The 19,002-nt window shown below is 40.4% G+C and overlaps 1 pseudogene; it reads left to right on the top strand.

Moving 5' to 3' along the window:
• Positions 1–1,565: 1,565 nt before the first annotated feature.
• LOC101670875 overlaps positions 1,566–19,002 on the top strand; it is a 128,441-nt pseudogene continuing 111,004 nt past the window's right edge.

A 19,002-nucleotide genomic window follows, 5' to 3' on the forward strand; every position in this document is an offset into this window, starting at 1 on the left:
CAAGGCAGAAGCTCCAGTAAGGATCCTATATGACCATCTTGCAGATTTCATTGCATTGGAATGAAACACCTTATGTTTGGAAACACCTTATGTGCTACACATTTTAAAAGCACGGGTGAGAAAAGGCAATAGGATGAGTGTATGAACTTAAAGAATGAGCTAAAAGGTCAAGTTGAAAGCTGAAGAGAAAATAGAAGATGAAAGAAAGAGATGTGGGGCTCACATTAACGGATGAGGGATGTTCATAATGGTCCTGCTCTTTTGCTTTGTCAGAAAAGATGTGGATGGCTGCTCTCGGATCTAGGGACCAGACTTTTGACCCTGACAGTGAGAGGAATCCTCAGATGAGCATGATTCAAATGACTTCCCGGGAGGGAGTCACTTGCAGAAGACTCAATGGAATTATTGTTACCATCTTCAGGTTTCTGAAGGGCCGGCCAGGAGGACAGATTGTACTTAGGCTCTGTAGCCCTGAGGGATAAGTTAAAACTAGCATTATAGAAGCTCCAGAAAAAATGATTTTACAAGGTGAAATAGCCAGTGTTGTTCAAAGGTGGGTGAGCTGCTCCCCAGAATGACTGAGTGCGTTAGCTGGTTAGTTCTTCATCATAAATTCCACAGCCATTTGGCAGAAAACTACATAGAGAAGATCCAGCATCGAGTTCCTGCCCAAACCTGAGATTCTATTAGCCAATAATGGCACTGTGAAAACACTGCCTGAGACAAACGCTATCTGTGAAGACTCAGCAAGATAGGCAGAAGACCAAAAGTCAGGACAAAACTCATGACATAATTTTCTGTTTATATGTATTTGACAAAGAAGAATAATGAGTGGCTACACAATCGAGCATAGAATTCATTGGCTGGTTCGATATAGAAAGATTTTAGGTTTATTTTAAATACAGAGACTTGAATATTGCCTAAATAAATAGTGGATAATTTGGCAGGTACTGGTAGTTTCAGAAGAGAGTTCTTATTCGCGCCTTTTTATAAACATCCATAAGAAAAGGGAAAAAAAAATTGTTTCTAAAGGAGGTTTTAAAGGATCAGAAGCTGGGATTGAAGAAGAGGCCGCAAAGCTCCATTTGACTGTGGGGTGTCATTTTTCAAATGGCTCCTAATCACATTCTCCAGCCTGTCTGGAAAGGCCAAAATATTAGTGTTCTTAGCAGCAGGCAGTTAAGTGATTACCGTCTCATGCAAATGCACCTCGGTTTCAGCTAAGATCGACACAGCAAAATTACAGTCTCTGCATGCTTCAGTGGGCCTCAGACATTTTTTTGTCAAACAAAAAGACTACAGCGAAGCCACTAGGATGTGCATGAAACTTCACGTAGAACTCAGAAGCATGATCTGCTTTGTGTGCTATCCTTCTCGGAGTTTGCAACCCAGAGTTCGAAGCTGGGCAGTTATTGTTATTATTATTTATTCGGAAATTCCACAGATGGTATGTTAGTACTTACTGCGTATTGGCTTCTTTTGTCGCTGTGGGGTTAGCAGTGAACACGAGCAACGCCCTGGCCTCAGGGGGCTCTTGATGGAAGGGGAAATCGAGGTCAGCAGAGATGCGGGTTATGCCACATGCTGTGATCGAAACGGCAGAAGACGTGGCGGTAGTGGTAGCCTTCAAGGGTGACTTTGAGAGGTAATTAGGTTTTAGGCCAGAAGATGTGATGGAAGAGCGTGTCCAGCAGAAAGCAGAACATGGAAGGTCCAGGACCACGGAAGAAACGTATTCAAACCTATTTCCAAAGCCATTAGTACAAAGATACTTGTCACAGCATTTTTATTTATTTATTTATTTTTTTGGAGTTCTCTACATTTGTTCCTCTAAAAATCTCCATCCATTCTGTATAGGGTTTATATTTTGCGTCCTTACCTTTTACTCTCTCCTGGTATTAAACTTTTTAAGCTAGCCTGCATGGAAATTTAGAAAAGAGTGAGTGTTTTTGAAAAGAGTGAGTGTTTTTATGCAACCCATTTCTTACTCAAAAGGACTAGTTATCTATATATTCTCTGTCTTCAAATACATGTGATAAATACCTGGAAAATTTGATTAACATGTTAGCTGCTAATAGTGACCTTTCTTTTTCGTCTCTGATTCTGAATCTGTACAGAATGTGAAAAAATCACCTGGGAGTTTGTTCAAGTGGCTTATTTGGATTGGTACTGTGTCTTGCAATTCCCTGTGGACCCTTCATTATCCTGCTGGGTTTTAGCCAAATGCCTTTCCAAAGGTTTTTTGCTTTTGTTTTTGCTTTTTGAGTCATTTAATAAGTTCACCCTATTAAGCAGTCACTGTAATTATTCTTATTTTACAGTTAGAATTTTGTTACAGATCAAACATACATCTTCTAGAGAGAAAGGCCAGACTATGTGCAGCACACTAGCTCTTAGGATGTTCTACCCATGTCTTGACACTCTCCAGATGTCTTCCTGAGCACACCTCACCACGACCAGAATGTCTGCTAGCATTTTTTTAAAATATAAAAGCTTTAAGACAGTTATATAGCTCAGTGATGTAAATCCAAGTCGAATCCCAGTAATAGGAAAACTTACATGTGAACTGTTCACTTATGATTAATGAACTCATTCTTTCATTTAAGTGTTTATAGAAATCCTGTTTTTGTGCAAAAACACAATTCTAAATTCTGGGCCTATAGGGTAGAATGAGAAGAGATGGTTCTTTGTTTTTTAGGATACTTATCTAATAAGGGAACTAAAAGAGACAAATAACCAAAACAGGACCATTGGATCCTTATTATGTGCCTAGCACTATGCCAAGTATTTTACCTTCCTTCATTATTTCATCTCACAACAGGTAGTATTAGTATTCCCATTTCATGGGAAGAGGAGCCTGAGGTTTAGAGGCATCAGCCAACTTCTTCAAAGTCTTACAACCAGTAAGTGGCAGGGCTAGCTCTTAAACCCAGGCAACTGGACCAAGGGACTGTGTTTTTAACCTCCTCATAATGCGGCTCTCATAAAGAAGGTGTTCTACGGGGCAGTTTTGAAAATGGGAGTCCTTCTGGAGGCATTGGAAAGGTGTGGTCAACAATCCGTATGTCCTCAAGTCTAGTTTGTCACTGTTTTCCACAAGTTTCACACATATTTTCTCACTTCTTCACACTCTTGCTGCTGCTTTGGCTTCAAGTTGAAATGAGATCACCCCTTAATTATCCCTATCAAAACCTGTCTGTCCCTTATGTCAGGCCCCTAGAGCACTGAGTGCCTGAAGGCCTTTTTTTGAAATCTACAATTGGAATTAATTGTCTGTGTTTTTTCTGCTCCCCATCTCCATCACCTGTTGTACCTGTGTTTTACTTTGCCTGATATGAAAGACGATTTCTTTTACCAGTGTGTTTTCTCTGTGCCTTTCCTGAGTGCAAGATGTATGACTCGTCTTAGGCCTTAAGACAGGGCAATGGTACTTGCTTTCTGAATAAATGAATGACTTCAGTTTGTCCCGAAGTAGGCATACTATGGCCACCTAGAGGGCTTCAGTGCCCCAAAAAAGGAGCTGGGCTTGGAGTGGTTATGTTTTTCTGAAATAATTAGGATCGAGTCACTTGTCTTTAGGTCAAGTACTTCTCCATCCTAGCATGTCTGGAAAAAGAGCATTTTCCTTGGACCTAGCTTTCCTTCTTCTCTCTCCTCAGGGAAGAGAAGCTGCATTGAAGCAGGTTGTGTAAACCCAGATGAGACTTGGTCACAAATACCACAGATCCATTTGTCCCTCCTCCAAGTCTGAAGGCTCAGGAGCCTGCTCAGGGCCTGCTCTGTAAAGGTTCCTTTCTCAATCAGTCTGCTTCTATCACATTAAAGAACAAAGCCACCGAGATTCTTCCTAGTTCTGTGCTCTGTGCCTGGGAGATGCAGAGATCCCCGGAGCTGGAACGTGCAGGACTCACGCAATCTTCCCACTCCACAGGCCTCGTCTTCTCTCCTCCAGACATTCACACAGGCTTAGAGAGGCTAAGTAATTTGTCCAAGATCACAGAGCTACTTATTAGGACTTTTTAAAACTAACTTTCCCAAATCACATGGAGCTAAAATGATATTACCAGGCATTGACAGTTATTTTATAGTTCGAATCATAATCAGTTTCTTCTTTCTCTCATTCAAGAGACCTGAGAGATTATATCTCAACTTCCAAAAAGCAGACTCGGGGTGGGGGGGAAGCAGTGGGGGTAATTTTTATGAACCAAGGGCTTAAGACAATAAAAGAAGACACAGTTTCTGGTTTCCCCATCATCTCAAGCGCTGTTGGATCAGGCTGTATTCCATCCCAGCTAGAGTATCAGGTTCACAGCAAGCTGCTAGGAAAGCTGTATCTATTTCAAGGTCACAGCCCTGGCTGTGCCTTTTTTTTTTTTTTTTTTTTTTTTTTTAAATCTGAACTCTTGAGCCAGGAAGGGGGGTCCAGGAGGGTAGAGAGACAGAGGCAGAAGAGAAGTGGGGGTTATTTCAGGCCTTGCTTCTCTAAGCCTTCAATGTCTGAGCTCCAGGACAGACCTTCCTGTTGTGAAACGCTGGGCCAGTTGTTGCGGTCTGAAGATAAACAACATTCCAGTAGTTCTCCTGGAGGCTACCCGAGGCCTTGTGCTTTTCAACATTTCCCTGGCCCTGTGATGATCCAGAAGCCGGGAATCAGTGCCTTACCTGCTGCGGTATACACGGTGGTAGTTTTGTGGTCTCTGTGCTCTTAAACTGGCTAATGGTAATGAGGTCTGCTTGGTTGTTAAATGGTGAAACACTGGTTCCTTTTGTGTCACTTTGGATGCCCAAGCTATGCTGATTGAAGGTTGGTGAGAACAGGGGCTCTTTGCCCTGATGTGCAAGTTTGCTGTCATTGTTAAAGTTTGAGGCTGATTTAGGACTCACTGGGGTTATGTAAGGGCAGGTCTGGAAACCAGTTGCAAGCCTTTAACAAAATCAACCTGGGCTTATCATGAAAGGGTTGGACCTAAGTGGTATTCCCAATAAAGCAAGCATTTCAAATGAATTTCTCATAAGTTCTTATAAGAACTTCATTCTTATATAGGTAGGCGTGGCTTGAAAGGGCATAAAGCCACAACAAATGAAGGAATAGCCCAGTCTTGTCTTGCACACTGGGACTGAGGGCTTGAGGGATGATTCACGGACTGTGAATGCTCACCCTGGTCCCTGGCTTAGGTCTACCTACAAACGCTACCAGCACCCAAGAATTCACAATACACTCTTTCCCTTCTGGATCACTTTCTACAGTTTATCAATCACACTCCTACCCATTTATACAATTGTTCCCCGTACTCACCCATAAGGTATAATAAAAGGTATTATTAACCTCATCTTAGTGATAAGACACTGAGGCTCAGAGAGAAGAAATGTCTTTCTTTCCCAATATCTTATGGCTGTCACCCTTGTCTAAGTAAAACAATGAAAATTTTTGTTGGCCTTAGATATTGCTTTCCTTTTCGTGTGTATCTATGTGTAATTGCTAATTGAGTAAATTTAAGATGGCTGTTGCAGGCAGAGATATCAAGTGGTCCCAGTGATTCCTGCCTCCTTTATTCTTTGCAAAAGGAAAAATATATATATAATTGATGTGGCAACACATTTATTATCAGGGTCTGGTCTGGGTCTTATAGTATAGGCTACTTGAATAAATATTCAGATGAAAATATTGAATGTGATATTTTCAATAAAAAACATATAAAAACCATAAGTTAATAGAAAGGTGAATGAAAAGGAAAATAACTCTTTTTAATCATTAACAAATAAATACAGTATTATCATCTGCACCTTCTTAATAAAGCTTGGCACCTAGCCTATAATTTTTGAAACAATGACACAGTAAGGTAACTAAGAGAATAAGTGATAATAATAAAAAGACTTGTGCAGTAAAACTAAAGAGTTGCATATTCATAAGACATAAGGCTGGGTTATAGAGAATAATATCCACAATAGGATGGCAAACTCGCATTATGTGAAACAAAGATTGGGGAGGAGGTTAAAAAAGAGAAATAAATGTAGTAAAAATGCCTCACATGTACATGAGCCATATAGTTTTCAAAATTGTGTAATATAAGTGATTCACTCTAATCTTTATAACAATTCTGTGAGATCTTAGAGAAGGCAGGGTAAAAATGGTTATTGCCATTTGAGAGGCATGGAAAATAAGAGCCCGTCATGTTAAAATGTTGCCTGAGCTCTTAACAACAGAAAAGAGAAGAGGTTCATAACAGCCTTTGCATTTGGAGCTTTATATTAGAGCTTATGCGTTTACAACTTAGCATTTTATGACAGTGTGCATATCAAAATGTGTGTGTATGCTTACAAGTATGTAACATATAGAGTTTTGATGGCCAGTAAGTACAGGCATAAGAAAAAAAAAAAAAAAGGAAAAGATGAACTCTAGACATTTTAAGGCAGCAGTGGAGTGATTGCAAAATAATTTTACTTTCCATTAAAAATCAATGAAGACTTTCCAAATAATCAGCATTGGAATAATTCAAGAACTGTGTTCATATAAACCTCCCCCCCTTCATTTAAAATGTTAGGTGTTTGTTTTGTTTTTAGGAATAAGAAATCCAGCATCTGTGACATTTGCTTATAAAAAGGGGACATTTAAAAAAAATCAATGTTGGATAAGGATTAAATTTCCTATAATGATTTATATTCTGTCTTGGAAATGTACTTCAATGTGTGATGTGGACTCATCAGACCACCAGACATATTTTGCCAGAAAACCTGATGAGAACACATTCAGCACAGATGGCGAGGTGTGGCACTTGGTGGAGGGAAACCAACAGGGATGGCAGTCGTCATCTTGTAATGGAGGAGCTTATGAAAAGGGAGAAGCAGAGAAGCCCTGACTTCCCCCCTTTAAACTACCACACAAGGCCAGTGCAACCAGCAAATGTCAGAGCTTAAAGATTCCTTAGTTCATTTATAGATAGAAAAATAAGAAGCCAACGCAGGTTGCCAGGAAGACCAGCCATCTTCTGTGATTTCCATTCTCCTTCCTCCTCTTATATTTAGAGGAATAACTAGGGTCTCTCTGCCTGTGCCAGTCTGCATGGGACGCAGTGGGAAGAGGAGAGTGTATTTAGTATTACACTACGATGACCTCAGAGAACTAGCACGTCTCTTTCCTCAAGGTCAGGGAGTTGGGGGTGGTGTTCAGATAACTCCCTGTGCAGTGACTCTGACTGAGGCTTGACCGTGACGTATCTTCATGATCCCTGCTTCGTTAGCCTAGCCTGTCACTGTGGTGTAAGGAAAAAATGTAGTGTCCCAGGGCTCAGAATTTCTCTTTCTGCACTTTCCACCTAAAACCCAAGACCAGATCCTTAGCCTCACATGGCTTCAGTGTTTTTACCTCCTGCACAGGATTTAACGATTCCTACCATGACATCTTCCCACATTTTTACAGGAATTAAATAGGATGGGGGGTATTAAGATTTATAAACCCCAAAAGACAGCATAAGTATTAACTATCATCACCAGTTCCCAAGGGGAGTACAAAATAGTGGTGAGAAGCTCAGGGTCTAGAATTAAAGTTTGTTCAAATGCTGCTTGGGACACTTATAAGCTGTTTGAATTTGGGTGCGCTGTGTAACTGCTAAATCCCAGGTTCCCCAATCTGAAATGGCCGTGATAATAGTCCCTTGAATGGGTTACTTTGAGGGTTAAGTTAAGCAGTGTCACAGTGCTTGACACATAGTAAGCAATGGGCACATTTTTCTGTCACTGTTATTCTGGGTTTCCAAACTGTGGCTGCTGTGATCCCTGAGTCTGGTAGAGCAAAGCCTTTCTGGAGATCCACTGACATGATGGCCTGGGTGCTCTTTTGAGCTAATCCTTAACTATTTTCAGAGATTTTATTATTCCCCACTTCTAAAATGCAGTTATTTTTATAGAGGGCAGTAGCAGTGGGAAATCAAAAAGGTTTTTTTTTGCTTTTTTTTTCCCCCTTTTAAATTTTTCGCACTTCTGCATCACCTCTAATTTTTCTGGAAGGGTAACAGGCCTTTGGAAGTGAGTGAGTTGAAAGGCGAGGTATATCAGGAAAGGGAACAAAACAGATTGGACTGGGAATCTAGTCCTGAGTCTGCTTCTACATCATCATGTGACCTGTCCCCCTGGTTTTCTTTTCTGAGAATTCTGGTTTCCCATCAGTGAACTAGGAAGAGTAAGCCTAGATATTTTTCAGCAAAGTAAAATAGTCTTGGTAAAGCATGTAACAGTTTCTGACACAGGGTTAGGACCAAGTAGTCATTCTTTCCCACTCTCTTTTTTAAGGAGAGTTCTAACATTCTGTGATTTTAGAATCACATTTTTTGGCAACTTAGTCTTGTTGAGGTATTTGACATAAGGACAGAACCTCCTGGAAAAGGTCAGGATATGGTTTCCTGGGCGTATAAACTCTTTCCTAGTGTACCTCTAAGATAGCTTCTTTGATAATACTTCTGCGGTTTTCTTCCAGTTGAGCCCATTACATTCTTGGGTACAAAGCAGTATGTACAGAAAATGAGTCATTTACCCCCAAGTGGTGACTGATATCTTGTTGCAATGCCATACACTCAATCACCAGAGTCCTTTAGAAAGCAATGTTTATTAAAGGAGGATGGGCCATGCTGAGCCAAACCCTGAAGACCACACAGAGAACTGAACTTAGAACCTTCACCTAATTAATTGCTCTAATTGGCTCTACTACAGCCGGCTCTACTATAAAGATATTATCTGGTAGAGCTGAAAGAAGACCTTAAGTATCCTTTCTAATCAAGCTTCTCATTTTATAGGAGGGGAAAGTCAGAAGAGAGTCACAGTATTGTTCAGGGGTCACAGATAGTAGAAGAGGTAGCCTGAAAAGCTAGATCTCTTGATTCATAGCTACTATATCAGTAACACCTACAAAGAATGTCAAGGGAGTAGAGAATATGTTTTTCTTTATGTTTAACCAAACTTTCTTCTGCTAAATTTTCCAAATCTCTAGACACTGATGTGTTCAAGTTCAGTTAATTAAAGGAAAATATTTTGTGTTCTGTAAACAAAAGGTGCTGCTGAAGGCTATTTAAAATGGCTTTGAGACTGAGGCTGCTGTGTTTGCCCTGGGCCAGTCTCTGGGGGGGGGGGGGTGTTGGGATGCCATTTACTAGATGGAATCTCAATGCATAGATTTCAGGTTTTTATCCTTCGGGTTCAGTTGGTCTGTTGCTCTAGCTGCTGGAGGTACAAGGCGTACAGTCTCATTCCTCTATTGCTTCTATGGGGAAATTGTGCTTGGCGATGTCAGAGCATGGGTCCTGCAGAACCCAGACTGACCAAGGTGCAGGGTCTAGTGGATACATGTTGACTAGGGGTGGTGGGTTTATGGAGAAGCCTGAGAAAGCTAAGCAAAATCATGCGAAGAGAACAAGGGATCTCAATTTTGAGTATGCATCAAAATCACCTGGAAGCTTTGTTAAGACACAAATTTGAGGCCCTACCCCCAGTATTTCTGATTCAGTAGTCTGACTCACCTATTGAATCAGACAGGAAATCTACAATTTTCTGAGTGGTCCCAGGAAATTAGTTTTTCTATCAATTTCTTTAGTGATGCTGATGATACTGGCCTCCGGACCACACTTTGAGATCCCCTGGCTTACAGCATAATGTGTTGATGCACACAGCTGATAGCCAGTATTTGAATGGAATATAAAGAATTCAGGAGGCTTTCTCCTTAATGGGCTCCCTGGGCAAGGACTTCAGCTTTTTCCCTTGGGTCAACTTGGGTCTTTAATGATCTGGCTAGCATTCAGGAAGGCATTTGATATTCTGGTTTTAATGTAAACACTTCCCACCTGTCCCAAGTATGTGCATCCCTTTCCAAGTGCTGCAACATTTCTGACATTGGCAGAACCCTAATCTTCTCTCTCCTCCCTTCTCCCTCTCTCACTCTCTCCTGGCCAGCATCTGTTCTTTTCACAGCTGTGCGCTTTCATTCTGTCTGCCCCTTTCTCTTCTTGTCCCCAGGCTCTCACCACCCCTCCCCCTCCCATTAGGATCAAAATACTCTGTTTTTATTTATTTACTCCACAGCTGTCAGTGTTGTGTCTGGGTCACTGCAGTGCAACTTGCAGGGAAATGCGATCCATAGAGAGTTCTTAAAACTGCAGATACTTGTAGTAACCAATGTACACACACTCCATAACACAGGCCCCTTCCTCGTCCCTGGGTTGGTCTGAAGTGGCTGGCTTAAGGTTGTGTGTCAGGGTGACCCCAGGAGAAATGAACCTCATGGCCCTTGGAATTTGCACCAGGCCATTTAAAGGTATTGAACAATTCTGAGTATTTCAGACTTTAACACTAGAAAAAGAGACAGAATTGTTTCAGTGGAAAGAGCTCTAAATTAGGAGCTGAGAAACTGAAGTTCTAATTTCAGCTTTTCCACTAATAAGCTGAGTGACCTTGAACAATGTCCTTTCTCCCTCTTTCTCTGTCTCCCTTTTCTCTCTCATCCTTACATTGAAAACAGCGGACCTAATAATTTCCAAAGTCCTGTCCTCAGTGGCTCTAAGTTATACTCTGACTCTGTTGAGCATTTGAATCCAGTGTGATGGGTCCACATACTGGACACAGTGATTCCAGTATGGGTTCTAAAAAGCTTCTAATAGTTCACCCCAAAGTAACTGCAAAACTAGAAAGGGCAGGACTTTGAGGCAGACTTGAGGACAATGAAAGCAATATAAGTTAATAAATCAACCAATGAGGATTTATTTGGCAAGTGATATGTCTCAAGGAGATGTCAAAGAGGCAATTTAAACTAATTCCACTAGTGGTGGAGGAGGCACCAAACTGGAACAGATATGGGAAAGGTCAATGTCAGAGAAGGATCAGTGTGATACAGAAGGAAGTGACCAGACTCTGTGAGTCTGTGCTATCTTCTATCCTCCACATCATGTTCTGAGCTAAACCAGCCTGAAGGATAAATTGCACAGTCATGCAGAAAACACACTTAATAATTCACTTTAGAGAGCCAATTACAATTACGGTACACAATCACACTGCCTCTTTCATTTAATTAACACAATAATCCTATGAGGTAGCCGAGTAATCATCGTTACTCTCATTCTTCACGTTCAAGATCTGGGATCAGAGAGGGTGGCGGACTTTGCTAACTTCTCACAGATAGTGGTAATGTCACCAAAATACATAACTTAATTTTCATTCATTAATTGAAAAAGATGTAATATGTCTTGGAAACAGGATTTCCTGGGGTATGTGAAGATGGATGAGATAGTTTCTGTCCTCAAAGGTAATCAAAGGCAAGTGTAGTGGACAAAGTCAAGTGTGTAAATGAGGGGGTACCCTCATGAGTTATAGGGGTTGTGATAAAAGACTTAAACTACCTAAGGTTTGACAGGAAGTCATACTTTTTTCTGTTAATCCCTAAGTTATGAAAGTTTCTGTCTGATATATTTCAACCACATTTTATTCTAACTCTATTTCTTATCATCAAACAATTCAATATGTAAAGTACATATTAATAAGAATTTACGGTAGAAAAAATACCGTCTAGAAATATTGACTGTGATGCTCGTTTCTGTAAAACAAATATGACTTATCATGTCTCATAATTTATAAGTCAAACATGTTTCCATGGTGATAAATATCTCAAAATATGATTTTGAAAAGGATTTGCTGAGGCATGGTGTCTGGGTGGCTCAGCTGGTTAATCATCAACCTTCAGCTCAGGTTGTGATCTCACAGTTCTGGGATCGAGCTCCACGTCGGGCTCTGCTCACTGTGGAATCTGTTTGTCCCTCTCTTTCTGCCCTTCTGCCTGCTTGTGATCACTCTCTCTCTTAAATAAGTAAATAAAATATTTTTAAAAATTTGCTGAAGAACGAGTCAGGAAGGGGATTGTTCAAGATATTCTGTGCAATATTAACATACTTGTCGACAACAGGCAGGTCCCCTTTCCTTCATAGGACTTTGACTACATTGCAGAAACTTTTCAACTTAAGGATTTCCCCAAAATTTTAGTTTTCTGCCTACTTTTATTTCTTACCCTTCCTTTTACGTTTTCCGTGTTGGTAAATGCCCAGCCTAAAAATTTTACTATGAATACAAGCCATTTCAATAAGGGGGTTACTTCTTTTTTATATTGTCTTTCAAGTATTTGATTTTTTCAGCATTAAATGCATATATTTATTATTCCAGAACATTAGGGCATAACCTCACAAAGGTTATCTAGAGTTTGGTTGTTTGTGAAATAAATCAATATGCCTGATTAACATTTCCTTATTAATTTCTTCTAATGAAAGTCATGCTCTGAACTTTATATGATGGAAGAATCTTACACTGACATATGTGCAAAATTTCTCTAATAAGTACTTATTGAGCAAGAACAGCTATGCTGGGAAAAGTAGTGGTGTTCTCAGAGGGGTCTTAGGAATGACTTCATTAAAGCCTTTCATTTTAGAGACGTTCAGTAATTACCATATCTCACCCAGCAATGCAGAGGCAGATATGGTACTAAAACATTGCACTGTTGATTTCCACCCTCAAATGCCATTTTCCTGTAAGGTCAAGGTATTTTTAAGTAGGTCCTTTTCCCTATTCCAACCATTTCACCACAAACTTAATTTAATTATAGGTTCTTCAGAGACTTCTCGTTCACCAGATGTTGAACCAAATCTCATTGAAGCTATCTGGTAACAATGATGCTTGGAAACTTTAATCAGATATTTGTAGAGTTTCTAAGCAATTAAGTGGTAGTGGTATTCTACAGTGCAGAGTCCCCTGGTATGTTAGTCACTAAAGAATCCTACTAATAATTTTCTGGGAGCCCTTAAGCCAGTCCTTTAATTTCTATAGATCCTCATTTTATCTTTAAGATGAGGCTGGTTTAAAGATCTCATTTCCCCCTCCCCTTGACATTCTGGCTCAATAACTCAACTTTGGCTCTCATATAGATATTTGGGGTTATAATGGCCAGATTCCAATATCTTATCAAAATCCCGTATTATGTCACATATATTTTGACTGGAGTCTCATTGTTTGCTAATATTAAAGTACTTTATAATGAATTTTTGTTTAATGTAATTTTTAAAAAAGATTTTATTTATTTATTTGACAGACAGAGATCATAAGTAGGCAGAGAGGCAGGCAGAGAGAGAGGAAGAAGCGGGCTCCCCGCTGAGCAGAAGGCCCGATGCCGGGGCTCAATCCCAGGACTCTGGGACCATGACCTGAGTTGAAGGCAGAGGCTTTAACCCACTGAGCCACCCTGGTGCCCCTGTTTAATTTAATTTTTAACATGTATATATTTTCATCGATACCTGGTGGTTTGGGGTTTTGTTCACCAAAATGTGACTGTACTGTGAAAGAAAATAGCTATAGAAATGTAATCTCTTTCATGGGAAGCAAATCTATATAAATATAATTGTGAATAGTCTGTTCATACCTCTCTGCTTTTGTTTACGAAATTAACAGAATTTTAGTCTTGGGTGAAATCAGTTCCACGCACAGAGAGAGGGGAATGTGGTGGCCTAATCACCATCGGAGAGCGGACTAAAAATTCTTCTGAAGTGGCCTGAAGTTGGAATGGATCGCTTCGTGAATTCTTTCCATATCCAATTCTCATGATTCTGCAATAACTCTACTTCCTGAACATAAAAATAGGCCGTTAGCAGAGCAGTGGAATGGTGACTCCCTTTTACCCTAGGAAGAAAGGTTCTCTGTGAGGAGAGTAACTCTCAAAGTTGGACAGGTCCAATTCCCAGCCAGATTCACCTTCTTTCAACTCAAGTGAAATACCACATCTAACTTTTTTGTTTTTTTAAAACCACCTAAGTTTTGAGGGGCAGATATGACCGAGAATACTGAGAGAGAGTGGACACATTCTTGGAATTGAAAGGTACTCTAAAAATACAGATATCATGGACCTGGCATCAGAAGGTCCTTACTCCAGCTCTTCCTTCCCCTCCCCCACCCTTGCAGCCAACTTCAGTAAAGTCCCATCCAAATATAAAGTAGATGGGTCGTGTCCCATTCCATGGGGTCTTGAAATGTCTGCACTTAAAACAGGATAAAGCTAAAGCTGTGTTTGAAGTGTCCTAAACTAGGGCACCATGAGCAGCTGCTCTTATTTCCAGCTGGATCCTCAGTCTGGCAGTGGTGAAGGGCAAAGCAGGAGTTACCTTGATGGGTTCTCATTTCCAGGCATTTGGAGATTCAGCTGCATGGACTGCTGGGGCAAATAGTTGACAAATTCAAGCAAAACAAAACGAAAGAGCAAGAACCAGAACAACAGTAAACACTATTCTAATGCGATTCCTTTTTCAAAGGAAATGATTCATTTAAAAATGTGAATGATATGCATGGTACCACCTATAGTATTCAAAATAACAAAATTTAATATCATTTTGAGGCTCATTTAACTCTGTTGCTTCTGATTTTTGTGGTTGTTCTTACTTAGGATGAGAAGACAGGTACTCAAAACTTTACAGGTGGATTTTGATGGCCACATTCAGAAATTAGATATCTATATTAGAGGCTTGATCTTTAGTACCATCCTTAAAGTTAAGGGGAATGACTTAACAGTCTGAGAAAACTCATTGTTTGCTTTTCTATTACTACCTACCATTTATGGATATTCTATCTTACATCAGGCGTTATATTAAAACCTTTGCTTATTTTATTTCACTTTTACTTCAGTTTTACAAAACAAAACATGATTAGTGTTAAGATGTAGGAAGCAAATCTCAGAGAAATTAAAATAACCAAGTTCACAGAATTAGAAAATGGTAGATCAAAGATCCAAACTCAATCCAGCTACACTGCAAGCCTGCCTTAAAAAATAACAACATTGCATGGAGGGCAGAATTTTTGAAATTATAACTGATATTATTTTTCCTCAACTCTAGTACTTCCTTTGACACCATGATGTTACCTGGTCAAAGGAGGTAAATGTAAAAAATCTAAGTATATTAACTGGCAAAGAGATAAGAGAGCAGAATAAGAGAAGGAGATAAAAAGTCATTATTTTGGATTTCGCCCTTCTAAAGAATAACCCTTGGAGAAAAGAGAGACTACTTGATTTTAGACTAACCCTATTTCCTTTTTCTCCTGGCACACAACAAAATTTTAAGTGCCAGGCTTCTCTCCGTTCAGAGTGGCTATAGGGTGTGAGTGGAGATGAGGGATTGCATATCCAGGCTGGGTGCATTAAAAATTAAACCACTGCCACAGAGGATAAACCATGCTCCTTTTCCCTCTTCCACTGGTTGGCTGGCTAGAATGAGAAGTCCAGTCGGCAAACTCCAAAGGCAAATGGCACAAGGAGGGACGCAAGATCCTAGGTCCTTCTATCCATCACTGTATGAAGGAGAAGCACTGTTCACATGATCAGCAATGCCTGTTTTAAGCTTTACTTGAAGAAATGAGTTTGTTTTGTGTTAAAACATGCCAGTCCGGGCTTAGGTGTCATGCATAAATACAGGTGGCAATGGTAAGGAGTTTGAAGAGGAGATTAAGGAGGATGTCTGATGAATGTGGGTGGTGGGAGTGGGGGAGTGCCCCACCTAGAGCACAGATAAGGATTTCTTGAAGGTATACAGGGGTAGGGACCCAAACCTTAAGAGACCCTGAACTCCAGGAAACAGATTGAGGGTTGATGGAGGGGAGGTGGGTATAGGATTGGGGTGATGTAATGATGCACATGGGTACATGTGCGCATGATGTAATGAGCATTAGGTGTTGTATGCAACTGATGAACCACTGAATTCTACCTCTGAAACTAATGAAAAAAAAAAGAGGAAAATACATAGGATAAAGGATCTCATTTCTTCAAGCAAATGATTTTTTATTTATTGTTCTTTTTTTCTTGTTTTTGTTGGGAGAGGCACAGAGACTTAAGGAGCAATTACCTGCAGATAAAAATACATCTATAAGACCTATTAATTAATAGCAATGCAATGGTCTTGTTTTGATCCTAATTCAAACCAGCTTTTTAAAAACAAAATAGTTCTCAGATTCTGAAGTGTAAAATATGTGAACACTAAACAGATATTTGATGATAAAATTATTACTGGTATTCTGTAATAATAGTATTGTGTTTTTCTTTTTGAGATAATCCTATCATTGAGAAATTACCTAAATGTTTACAAATGGATCGATATGATACCTGGGATTTTCTTTAAAATGCCACTGGTGGGAACTGGTGGGAGCATAAATGAAACAAGTTTGGCTTGAGTAGTTAACTGTGAAACCTGGGTGACAGGAACATGTGGTTCATTATATTTTCTCTGTTTTTGCTTATGTTTGAAATTTTCTGTAACTAAAAAGTTGAAAAAAGAAAATATTTCTTTTCTTTTCCTTTTGAGTCTCAAAGCAGTGAATATGTAGATATGAGACCTGAAAGAGTCACTCTGCCACTCTCTCTGCCCCAGACTGAAGCCCTGAGGAGGACAGTTGAATCCTCACACAGATTCTTGGGACTGGAGAGTAGAGAGGTCTATGCTTTGCTTTCCAGGAAATCCTGGGCAAGAAGCAAATCCTAATGCAGAAAGAACGGCATCGTGTTTTGCCATTAACATGCTATGAAGGCTCACGCATGAGCTATGTCTTTTCACATGTCAGATTTATTCAGTCATAAAGCAAGGTAAGCATAATGATAAAGCAGGTTTAGGATTCCAAACTCAATGACATTTCATCCTGTGTCTAACTTGGCTTCTTACATGTCACACAAAGCAAAGCAAAAGACAAGTCATACAACAAACTAGAACAGGGGGTAGGAAGATGACAAACCAAACACAAAGCCAGGCTGTGGATGCACAGTTGAGATGAGGCCTCAGTTTGGCCTGGGTTGGCTCCCTGAGCTTACCGTCTATTATGTTCAAGCAGTAGAGGATCTTTGGTCTCTTCCAAGATCAATCGGGCAGAGCTTTTCATGACAGCTGCCTTTTTGAAGTGATCAGAAGTAGAGGGGTCAGTGTCTAAAGATTCTGACAGTTTGGGGCAAAACCCCTCCCTTTTTAGAGGGATTTAATCAGTCTTGGGCCTTTAAGACTTCTTCTGTTTCTGCTGGCTATCAATTCTGAGTGTATCATCAAATGGTGCTGGTTTCAGTGATATCTGGTCTCAGCTGCAGTTTTCTTAGCTGCCATTGCTTGACAAGAGTGGCTCTCTCCATGTATGTAACCAGGACCTTGGCCTCACCAAGTCTTCTATGGCTCCATGTGGCCCAGGAGGAGCTGGGGAGTGGGGACTGAATCTGACATACAGAGAGAATCAGACCTCTTGTCCATGAGAATGAGGGATGACAGGGGTGACTTGTGTGGACCCAGGAACAAGAGTCCAACTCTTGGTGGATGTCTCAGTGGATGGTTAGATGGCAGATAGAACCAGATGTCTCCTGGTGTCACAGCATAAATGGGGTCCTTTGGGGCTTACATGAAAGCCTCAGAAGAGGAGAGAAAAGATGAAAAGTGACCAAGATTACATTTCCACCACCTGGCAGAATGGGAATTCTACATATACAATAGGTTGAACTATATAAAAATAAAGAAAATTAAAAGTCTTGCCCACCTGCATGTTTGAACTACAATTCATATATACTGCAATTATAGTGCCTTTCAAAAACCCGGTGATTACTTCCACCACATTTAAGTACCCCAGATGAAGCTCTAAACACATCCTTGTTTCTTTGTTTTTCCTCTTCATTAACTTCATCTCAGCCCTTTAAGTCAGTTAAATATTTTAATTCTTAGTTCCAATGGAAAAACTCTTCCTGGTTGATGACAGCTCAGGGCTAGAGCCTGCTTGTGTTATGCTAGTAACTATTTGTGTGATGGAAGAAAATAATTTACCTCTTTGGGCCTGAGTTTCTTCTCCAGTGAAAGGAGGCTTTCATTCTAAATCTGCATTCAAAGTCTCTTTAAAAGTGGGTGTCTGGGGGCACCTAGGTGGGTCAGTGGGCTAAGCCTCTGCCTTCAGCTCAGGTCATGATCTCAGGGTCCTGGGATCGAGTCCCGCATCGGGCTTTCTCCTTGGCGGGGAGCCTGCTTCCCACCCCCCTCTCTGCCTGCCTCTCTGCCTACTTGTGATCTTTCTTTCTCTCAAAAAAAAATTAAAAAAGTGGGTGCCTGTTGTTTTGGGTGTTGTTGCGTGTCTTCAGATTGCCAGAAATGCCAGGGAATGTCAGACTGTGCTGTGTAGATACACTAGCTGATCCTGTATGATGAGGCTTCATGGATCTTAGTCTGAGAGTTTCTCAAGCTGGATTGGGAGTTGGGATTGGAAGTAATCAGGATTGTATATGCATCGTATTCGTGGAGAAATAATAAAATAACAAATCCACACAAGGGATCTCAGAAAAGGTCTAAAGCACTCTCCTGTGACTCACAGGAGATACTCACAGACTCACTGTGACTCAGTGACAAAATAATAGTGGCACAGCCAGGCTTTGAACCCAAGTGCCCAAGTGTCATTGTTATTGTTTGTGGTGGTGGTGGTGGTGGTGGTGGTGGTGGTGGTGGTGCTGTGTGTGTGTGTGTGTGTATGTGTGTGTGTGTGTGTGTGTGTGTGTGTGCGCGCGCGCTGTTTTGGTTATATTCTCACTATTCCTGCCAGCCTCAAATATAAAGCTGTACATTTCAACACATCTATTTTGTTTTCCAATTCCAGATACCATTACTGAGCATCTGCTCTATACTGAGCACTGTGAAAGCTTTGGTGCAAATTCCGTGAGTCACTGTTAGGGAGCTCACATTTGGGAAAGTAAGGGGCACCTCTATTAATAGTGCTAATACCAGGTAATGCATTTCCGAGTGGACTTGAATGAACACTTTCATAGGGGTCTTGAAAGGGCATTTTGGATGTAAAGCCGAGAAAGAACACAGTTCCAGGAGAAGAATGGTGTTCGAGCTGGACCTTGCAATTTGGGTAGAATTTTGGAAAATTTGGGGTGGGAAGAATGGGCAAAGGTATTTCAAAGGGACCAAATAAATAAGTAAATAAATAAAAAGCTAT

Source organism: Mustela putorius, unplaced genomic scaffold (genome assembly GCF_011764305.1).
Source record: "Mustela putorius furo isolate JIRA1106 unplaced genomic scaffold, ASM1176430v1.1 tig00003834_pilon_pilon_pilon, whole genome shotgun sequence".
In the NCBI taxonomy this organism is placed as follows: domain Eukaryota; kingdom Metazoa; phylum Chordata; class Mammalia; order Carnivora; family Mustelidae; genus Mustela; species Mustela putorius.